A 10,221-nucleotide genomic window follows, 5' to 3' on the forward strand; every position below is an offset into this window, starting at 1 on the left:
GCAGTTAATTTTTAATATGCTGTATCTATTACAGAAAATTTTAAAGTGCAATCCCATGTATGTGTCTTGGGTACATTTTTCAATAAACTCGTTGTAAGAACAATTATACTATCAGACGGGGAAAAAATGCAATGTGAAAAGGAACCTCAACTTTGAAAGAAAGAAAAGAAAAGAAAAGAAAACGAATGTGTTCACAGAAAACGTTGTCGAATAGAAATAAAAGAAGTAAATAGTAAATATCGATGATTGAATTTTTGCATTTCTCTAATATAGTAAAGCAATTTTATGAACAAAACTATAAAAAAAAAAAAACACAAACAAAAACTGTTAGGTTAGATTTAGCGAATGATACAGAAATACAACAATTTGTAATACGATCGTTTAACTGCTCTATTAATAGAAAAATATAAGTAAGTCTCATCTTACTTTGAAAGTGTGAAAAAGGTTGATTAATATAAAATGTTGAAATTCAACTAAGTCAATGGTATTTAGCGTGTAAGAAATCTTGAGCATAGTTAATACATTTCAATAGAGATAACTCAAAATCCAGTAATGATGTAAATTTCTTAGATAGCGATTGTTTGGCTTTCTATATCGATATGCTATGTTTTAACGAGTGCTTCCTTACACTTTTCAAGCCGATATTCTATTATTCTCAATAACGCAGACCATTACTAATATGTAGAACCATATCCATATTCGACGTTTTTTTGCCCTTTCAATGATGAATTAGGAACTTGCTTGATTTATGATTCCGGAACTTTTATCTCCTGTTTGGTAATCTTGCCCTCCACGACACACTGTCCAGTTCTTTGGCTTTTTCTCGCCTTGCGTCCGTATTCAAGAAACCGTTCTCATGCTCTAACTCAGATTTTGTGCTCAAGCCCAATTTCTTATGGAAAATCTTCTCGAAAATGCCAATGCTATGAAATTATCACATTTTGTTGGTGATCTGTAAGAAATTTCTAGAGATTAAGGGTCGAAGACCGTTTTGAATGTTATAACTTTACTGGTTGACCGTGTAACGTAATTTTTAGCCAGTCACAAGTAGATTTGAGCACAGAATCCATACTTGAGTACGAGAACGACTTAATGAATACGGGCCCTGCTCTTTCAATTTTATAACGGGAGACAACATGTGCAGGGCGGGAGAAAATATAATCAGTTCTATAATGAAATCACCTATATTTACATCTCGTGTTTTAATAATTAGTGTATACGTTTATTCCCCGTGGTATGTTTCCGTCGTTGTGTTTATGGCGAGAAACGCCAAACAAATTGTACAACGAAAACTCTATCTAACATTGTCATCAGTTTATAAAAGAGTTCTGTGTTGACGTTAGGTGTGTTTGAAAGCTTATTCCATGAATATTTCAATCGAGAATAAAAATATATTGAAGTCGTGCAAATGGCATAGAATTTATGCAACGTCTGGTAATATAAAAAAAAGTACATGACGTATAAACGACATAAAAAGACGCGCGATTGAGATAAACAATCGTCCGGTTTAATATAAACTGTTTTCCTTTTACAACTGTAGATTTGGCTAACGATACTGAAATACAACAACCGGTTTAATATAAACTGTTTTCCTTTTACAGTATTATGTAAAGCAATATACAATTGTTGAAACTTGATTTGGAAACAAGTTTACAACTTATGTAGATCCATTTCCAGTGGAAGAAATACATATGAGATTAGAGGACCACATGTTTTATGACTACTATATTTGAGAACGAAATATGTAGCAATGCGTTGAGTATATGAGTAAAAAACAGAAAATAGGGGAGGATAGGATAGGGAAGAGGGGAGAGATAATTGCTCAGATTAACCCTGTATTAATTGATTGTAAACAGTTAGGTACATGGATAATGCCAGTGTAAACGACAGGTATATATTGAAATAGAAGAAAAACTCATTGAAATCTTCGAGAGCTGATAATGAAATTTTGAGTACAGGAGAAAAATTAATGCATTTTCTTCATCTGACAACTCATCATCGCCAAACAGCAGTAATTTACTTGAAATTGGACGATTTATCTCAGTGAAGACACGTTCACGGACGGAGTTGTGAAAAAATGTTCATTTGTCTCGTTGTCAATCTAATTAAAATTATATCTTCACATTGCTCCCGTTTCCTGATATGTCGCGTTGAAGATCTAACAACATCCCGTAGAGGGTCATGTTCAGGCGACCTTCAACGCGACATATCAGAAAACGGGAGCGATGTGAAGATATAATTTTAATTAGATTGTCTCCTTGTTTTCCATACACGAACACAAAAAAACTATCAATAAGGTTTCTTCGATAAAAGTAAACTTTTAGGGAACTGTACTCCACACAGACTACTACCGATAAAGTAGAAAGATGGGACTTTGTGGGATGGGTTCATGGAGGGGTCACCTTTTATTGAGTCTGACAAGGAGTACCCAAGATCACTTACGGAAGGCAGGAAAGACTTCATGTATATACTAGTACGACATAAGATAGAACGAAAATTGTTGCCTTCACGGTATTGTAGTCGTGAATGCTGTTGTTACGCCGAGGGAGAATATCTTCTTGGTATTTTGGGACGAAACCATGCACAGGGGCATGGATCGCTTTACTTGTAATATAAAAAAAATAGGGGTCTCCTATACTAATATATACAAAGGGATATAACGACAGACGAAAATCCGTTACCCCCTTTTCTCTTTCAGCTCGTGTCAATCACAAATCTTTGTCCATATTGGATATACCTCGTTTGAATATTGAAGACAATTGATTTATTTACAAAATGAAACCATAACTACGACTGTCTGACACATAGTTATCCACTGACACCGCTTTAAAGTCGCAATTACACCATTAAATTGCGACCGAACCAAATTCTATACTCACGAGAAATGACCAAGTTTCACGGATAAACTCGATAAATATATCCAAGGAATGGTNTTGAAATACCATGTCGAAGGCACCCAGCACAGCATTACGCCCGGTCATATTATACTGACAACGGGTGAACCAGTTTTTCCTAGCCCACATCTTTATAGAATAGATTAATATTTGACAGTTTAGTTGCACCTGTTACTATTCTTGAAGTTTCAATTTGAATATTTTCTAAGTTTTGGAATAGATAGTTAGGAATGTTGTCCCAAATCAAATCAGAATATTCTAGTATAGGTCTAATAAAAGCAAAATATATAGTTTGGAGAGAATTCCTGTGTTTATTAGTTTTCGAAGTACATCTAATCTTGGTGATATTTTCTTTAATATGTAGTCATCGTGAAGATTCCATGCACAGTTATCGGACACCCATACTCCTAAATGTTTGTGAGAATTTACTGTAGCGACATCTACTGGTGTAGTCTTTCTACTTATCAATAGTGATTCGGTTTTATCCGGATTCAATAGTGATTCGGTTTTATCCGGATTGAATTTCACTAACCATTTATCTGTCCATATCTGTATTTTAGAAAGATCATTATTTATAATATTGACAGCAGTTACAGGATTGTCAACAATTATGTTTAATGCAGTATCATCCGCAAATAGTTTAATTTTACAATCAATGTCAGTTAAAATATCATTTATATATATATATAAGAAAAAAACAATGGACCTAAGATTGAACCCTGTGATACATCCGTTTTAATATTTTGAGAATCTGAAGAATTTCCATTTACTACAACTTTTTGACTTCTGTTGGATAAATAATTTTCACACCAAGCTAATAATTTTCCTGAAATACCTGTAGCTTTTAATTTATAGATAAGACCCCTATGCCAAACTCGGTCAAATGCTTTACTTATGTCACCGAATACAGCTATAATTTCTTTACCCGCATCCAATGCCCTCCCAATATCGTTTGTAATGTCTAGTAACTGATTAATTGCAGAATCCCCAGGTGTGAAGCCAGACTGATTTTTCGTGAAAAAAATTGTGTCCCTAAGAAAATAATATTTACATGTTTAAAAATACATCTTTCCATTAGTTTACCAACAATACTTTTTAAAGATATAGGTCTATAATTTGACAAAACAGATTTATTACCTTTCTTTATATACAGGTGTGACATTTGCAAATTTCCAAATGAAAGGATATTTACCACCGTTTAAAGATTTGTTAAATAATTTAGTGAGATTTGTAGTAATGATTTCTACTTTTGCTTCCTGAATAATTCTAGGACTTATATTATCCGGACCCGAAGCTTTAGAAATATCTATAACATTCATATAGCATCTTTAACATCCTGTTCAGTTATATTAATATTTTCTAGTTTATTACTTGACTTCCGAATAGCATCAATACAATTATTTCTAGCTTGTCTATATCGCTGCCAATTACATGGTTTTTGTGGGTTTTTTTTTTTTTTTTGCTTTTCTGTGTAATTTTTTCGAACCCTGATCAATTTCCTAATTTCTTTCTGCATCCACTGTGGTTCATTTCTTCTTACTAATACATTGTATTCGGAATACATTTGGTTGCAACAGTTAAAATAGAAAAAATAAAAACAAATGCGAATTTATCAACAGTATTTTTTTCAAATGGTTTCTGTCCACTCAATTTCATTTAATTCATCACGAAACATGCTATAGTTTCCCTTATCGTATAACGAAACTTGTCTTTCAAAATTTGCACTTACTTTAGTCCGATCAATATTTAAAAAAGTATATACCTGACGTCAGCTGGTAAGAAAGAGTCACCAACAATTACTTTTTTTAATAAAATGTTCATTACTTGTCATAAATAAATCTAAGAGCGATGATGAATGCTCTGTAAAATTAGTAGGCTCATCAACAAATTAATATTATATTGTATAAACTTCTTTGCCATCACCATAATGTTGATGATAAACCGGTTTCATATATAAGCTATATTAAACGTATTTTAAATGAATGTGGTATGAGTTACTTATGGAATGTCCAATTTACTTCAGAATGTAATACCACATGGCTAAAGCATGTTATTAAACAAAGATTGTACGACCAGTATTTACAGAAATGGCAGAGTGATGTTCACACTTCATCAAAAGCTACATGTTATATATTTTTTTTTTTTAAATAATTGTCATTTTGAAAATTACTTAGAAATCTTAAGTGATACAGATAGAGTTGCATTTTGTAAATTTAAGACTACCAATCACAAATTTATTGTTGAAACCGGCAGACGGCAAAATATAGGTTATAATGAAAGAAAATGTGCATACTGTAACAGTCATCAAATTGGTGACGAATTCCATTACTTGCTTGAGTGTCCGTCACTGTCTGGGTATCGAATTTTATATATAGATAAATATTTTTGGACGAGACCAAATGTAATTAAGTTCTATGAATTAATGAATACTACTAATATAAAAACACTGAAGAAACTTTGTACTTTTATCAGAATAATTAATAACAATATTTGACCTCCTCGATACAAATGTGCATTTATTATGAAACAGTACTGTGTACTACCGACTACGAACACTACACTTATTATATATTATATTGTAAATATGTTTCTCTCTACATTGTATTGTGAAAGAGAATTTAATTGAATTGAATTGAATTGAACAAGCTCAGCAAAGTTATATCTATACATTATATCAATAACGCGGCCAGGGTTTATAGCTAATTGGTTTTCATTAAAATCACCTGTAATTAAGACGCAATCAGCTTTATAGTTATAGTGACCATATCAATAGAATGGTCTATTAAGTTCCAAATTTCATTTCTTGAGTTCGGCGGCCTGTAGAAAGTTACCAACGTTATAAGTTTATGATTTATCTGTAATTCTATCCAGACACATTCCAGATTATCAATTTCAAATTCAAAGTGTCGAAATGCTGTAATGTTTTTTGTTAATGTACACCGCTATGCCTCCACCAATTCTGTCTGCCCGTGATTTTACAAATGGATCATGACATTTAGGGTTAAGTAATAAACTTGATAATTCTGTAGTAGTCATTGACTTATTCTCAGTAAATGACAATTTGTCATATTGGTGTAATTCTCTAAAAAATATATCAGTTTTCGGTAATAAACTCTGGACATTATAATGTACGGTGTATTGATAAACGGGCATAGGAAGTACATCCTTAGTTAAAAAATCCAATGTAGGGAGACAGTATCACAATTTCCGCATATTCTAATGTTTAATAATTAATTAAGCTGATGAATATTGTATGTTTATCATTGACAGAACAGTGTGTTCTCTCAATATTAAAGTATTTTAAAGCAATCCAGGTATTAATTCAGGGTTTTTTTTATCAACGAGTCACATGTGTCCATTTTTCTGTACTTCAGGAAACAGGCTACCTATTTCACTACCGTTAAGTTTTTCAAGAAAGATAACTCTTTCATGCAATTGCTATGTGTATATGGTTTTATTATAAAGTGTCAATTTTTAATCGTTTATAGATAATTCATTTTACACAATTTACAACTGATATACATTAATGCAATACTAATATATGGCAGTATCATTTTTATTGACATTATTTTGCAAACAATTGTGTCTTCCAATTTTTTTTCAAAATTCACTCCTTTTTACATAAATTTCCATTTAAAATCCTTAACATTCTGACAACCTATATTTTTTGTGGCAGAACATTTCCTTTACTTTAAAGCAATATAACTACAAAATTTGAAGAAATTCTACTGATAAATGGTGACACAATCCTTTTACCTTAAGGATTGTTAGATAAGAAAAAAAGAAAGTTATTGTTCAGGACCTGGGTTACGTTAGATGTTCCCACTGAGTAAAAGTAGTTCAAAAAGATATATTACAATTACAACACGCATCATATAAATAAGACTAACAATAGTATTTACAATTTCAGTGTCATCATTGAACTTCTCAGCTAAACAAAATTTATTAAGAACATGTTCTGGTATCAACAAGTATAAAATTATTTCACTGGGTAACTCACTTTCATTATAAAGAGTGATTTTAGGCGTATGCAATTACAAACGAGAATTAGATAAACATGATAACCAATTTGTTTGGAGACTTTTTCCAAAGTCAGTTCATATTATGATATTCTGTCCGCATTGTGAAAAGTGAAGATGGTATGCATCCAAACAGTCTATATAAAACTTTATTTATTTTACAACAATTATGGAAAACGTTATTTCAACTTGTAGTAATCATTCTCGTTGGCCGGATGTTAGTGTGCTTGGGAACCCACGTGGTCGGGCAGGTGACCCCGTACTTTTTCACGTCCGATCGGGAAATCGAACCCCGGCCTTCGTGAAAGGCGAGTGCTTTTATCCACTGCGCCATCCGACCACCACAAGTTACAGCTTAGGGTGTTTGATAACGAATTAAGCCAATCCGAGTAAAAGGGAACATGACGTCGCAGATGATGACAAATTCATTGTAATTAGCATGAGGTCAAAGTTCAGATGAAGGTTACGACCTGTATTCTGTCAGATAAAAACGATCCTAAAAATGTGATAACAAATGTGTTTAACCAATACCTGTATCTTATTTGTTGAAGTAATTATGGGAAATAGGTCTTCTTACATTGACAAAATAGCAAAAAATAAACGCGCGGCACACTACAGCTAGGAAAATAAACTTTTTTTTTTCACGGTCGCAAATAGCCGACATTAGGGTTCTTTTTAAATCCTATTCCTTTATTTGTTAAATAAAACCGGCAATTAATGAATAAATGTAGAATGTTTCTTGCCTCCCGATGGCTTTTATAACGAAGTAAGCAAGGATTATGTCATCGGAAGTCGATAATTAATTATCCGACATCGGGACGGAATATATCGTTGGATTATTTGAAGCTGCATACATTTGCAATTTTAAAATTTCTTATCGGTAGCTTAAATACGATAAGTCATTTAATTTCATAAATTCCAAAAATAAAACGTTTAATATCATTATGTTCATTGGAACTTATTATACGAGTTACCTCCCTTTACCTTTTACAGAGATGATGATCGTTACACGAAAATATTGCTCTGGTGCAGTCGATGAGGTCCAAAATGCAATAGGTTTAAATTAAGCATAGGTGATTGGCGTTGACATCTACCTCCTTTCAAAAAAGAAAAGAAAAAAATGAAAAAAAATGTCAAGTCCAGTAAATTTCATGATAAGGTATGTAACCTAAGGGCTGAAAATACATGTATATAAAAACATTGCCTGATTATTAAAATACAGCGAAAACACTTTTACTACAAATTTTGACTTAAAATGGGGAAGTACACGCTTCCCCCTATTAGGCATAGAATATGATGCAGACCTACACATAATTATCAAACTGAATTTTGACAAAAAGCTTGCAAAACTGAAGTCTTTAATATCTGTCTGGAACAAAAGCAATCTAATTAAAATTATATCTTCACATCGCTCCCGTTTACTGATATGTCGCTTCAACGCGACAGATCAGTAAACGGGAGCGATGTGAAGATATAATTTTGATTAGATTGGAACAAAAGAATACTTACACCAATAGGTAAAATATTTGTTATTTATATCTCAGTTTAATCATTTGTTTATATCGCTTCCCAATCCTGATGACTTATATATTAAACAAATTAACAATACATTGTACAATTTTTAATGGAATGGTAAACCAGATCAGGTAAAAAGGGATATAATTATAAAAGAAACTATGAAGAAGGGGGGCTTAAAATGATACAACTAAAATCTGTCATAACTGCTCTTAAAGGAATTTGGATCAGAAGGATATATAGTAAACTAGGAAATTAGGGTATTGTTGTGGAATCGTTATTTGATTAACAGAAATTAGCAAATATTGGAATTGAGAAATTGAAAGAAATATCAAAAAATTGTAAAAATGTATTTTGGAAAGGTGTTTTAGATGCCTGGTATAAAACTATCAATGTAAGCAAAATATACAAAACAAATATTAGTGAAAATCCAATATGGTTTAACAGTGAAATAAAATTAGATCGAAAAGTTATCTTCAACAATACATGGTACAAAAAGGGGTTCATTTTATCCACAACATTATTAAAAAAGATAGAAAGATCTTTATACAGCTTAGACGAATTTTGTGAAAAATTTAACATTCGTGCTAACTTTTTAAGGTATCAGAGTCTGATAAATGTTATAGGTCAGTTCATAAGGAAGAAGCTTTCGATTCAGAAAATGATATTATGCTACCAAGTATACCCATAAATCTCAAGTTAATCCTAAGATGTAAAAAGGGTGAAATATATACCATATTAATCAAAAATGAAGTTAAACCCACCGCCCAAAATAAATGGAATCAAAATTTCAATATTGATGAAGATAAGTGGAAAAATATACAAATATCCTTTCAATACCTGTACCAGTTCCAGACTACAGCGGTTACAATTCAGAATAAATCATAGAATGCTAAACACAAACAAATTTGTATTTCAAATTGATAAATTAGATAATAATGTGTACACTTTTTGTACAACTCATCCAGAAACAATAACACATATATTATAGGATTGTGAAAATGTATCTAATTTGATAGAAAATATAAGAATTACTATTATTGCTAAAAATCTTGGTCTTCGATTTAATAAAAAATCTTGGCAAGCAAATTGATAAATGTACAAAGTTCAACTTGGATAACTTGATATTACTCACGGTAAAACAATACATATATAAATCAAAATGCCTTGAAATTGAACTCAATCTGAATGGTCTAAAAAATCATATCTAATTCGAATTAAAAGCTCACAAAATTCTAATATCTAAAAGTAACATAAAAAATGAAATACAGATTAACACACAAATACATCACTGGTTGCAAATTTAAAAATTAAAAGAAATTAAATTTAACATCTTTCTGACCTAGGTTTCCCTCGTCCTTGCTTTGTCCCACATGTCTTGTCCTTTGTCTTTTGTGTGCATTTGATTTTTTGTCTGTATACCTAATGTCACGAATACCGTTTATTTATTAATAATTTATTTATATATTAAAATTGTGTGGGTGTGTAACTGTAAGTGTATGTGTGTCCGTGTGTGAATTATTTTTTGTCTTTGTATATTCATAGTGAATTAAGAAGAAACTATTAACAACAACCCTTAAATTGTCAAATTCATACAATCTGACTCTGAATTTGTACAGTGGGTTGAACTCGATATATATAACTATCGTACTCTAATGGGTTGTGTGTATGTACCTCCGGATGGGTCGGTATACGCATCACAGGCGTCTTTTTCAGAGATAGAAATTGAATTAGCCAGCTTTTCTATAGACACCTCAAATGTTCTGCTGGTGGGTGATTTTAATGGTCGTACC

This window comes from Mizuhopecten yessoensis, unplaced genomic scaffold (genome assembly GCF_002113885.1).
Source record: "Mizuhopecten yessoensis strain PY_sf001 unplaced genomic scaffold, ASM211388v2 scaffold2307, whole genome shotgun sequence".
NCBI lineage: Eukaryota > Metazoa > Mollusca > Bivalvia > Pectinida > Pectinidae > Mizuhopecten > Mizuhopecten yessoensis.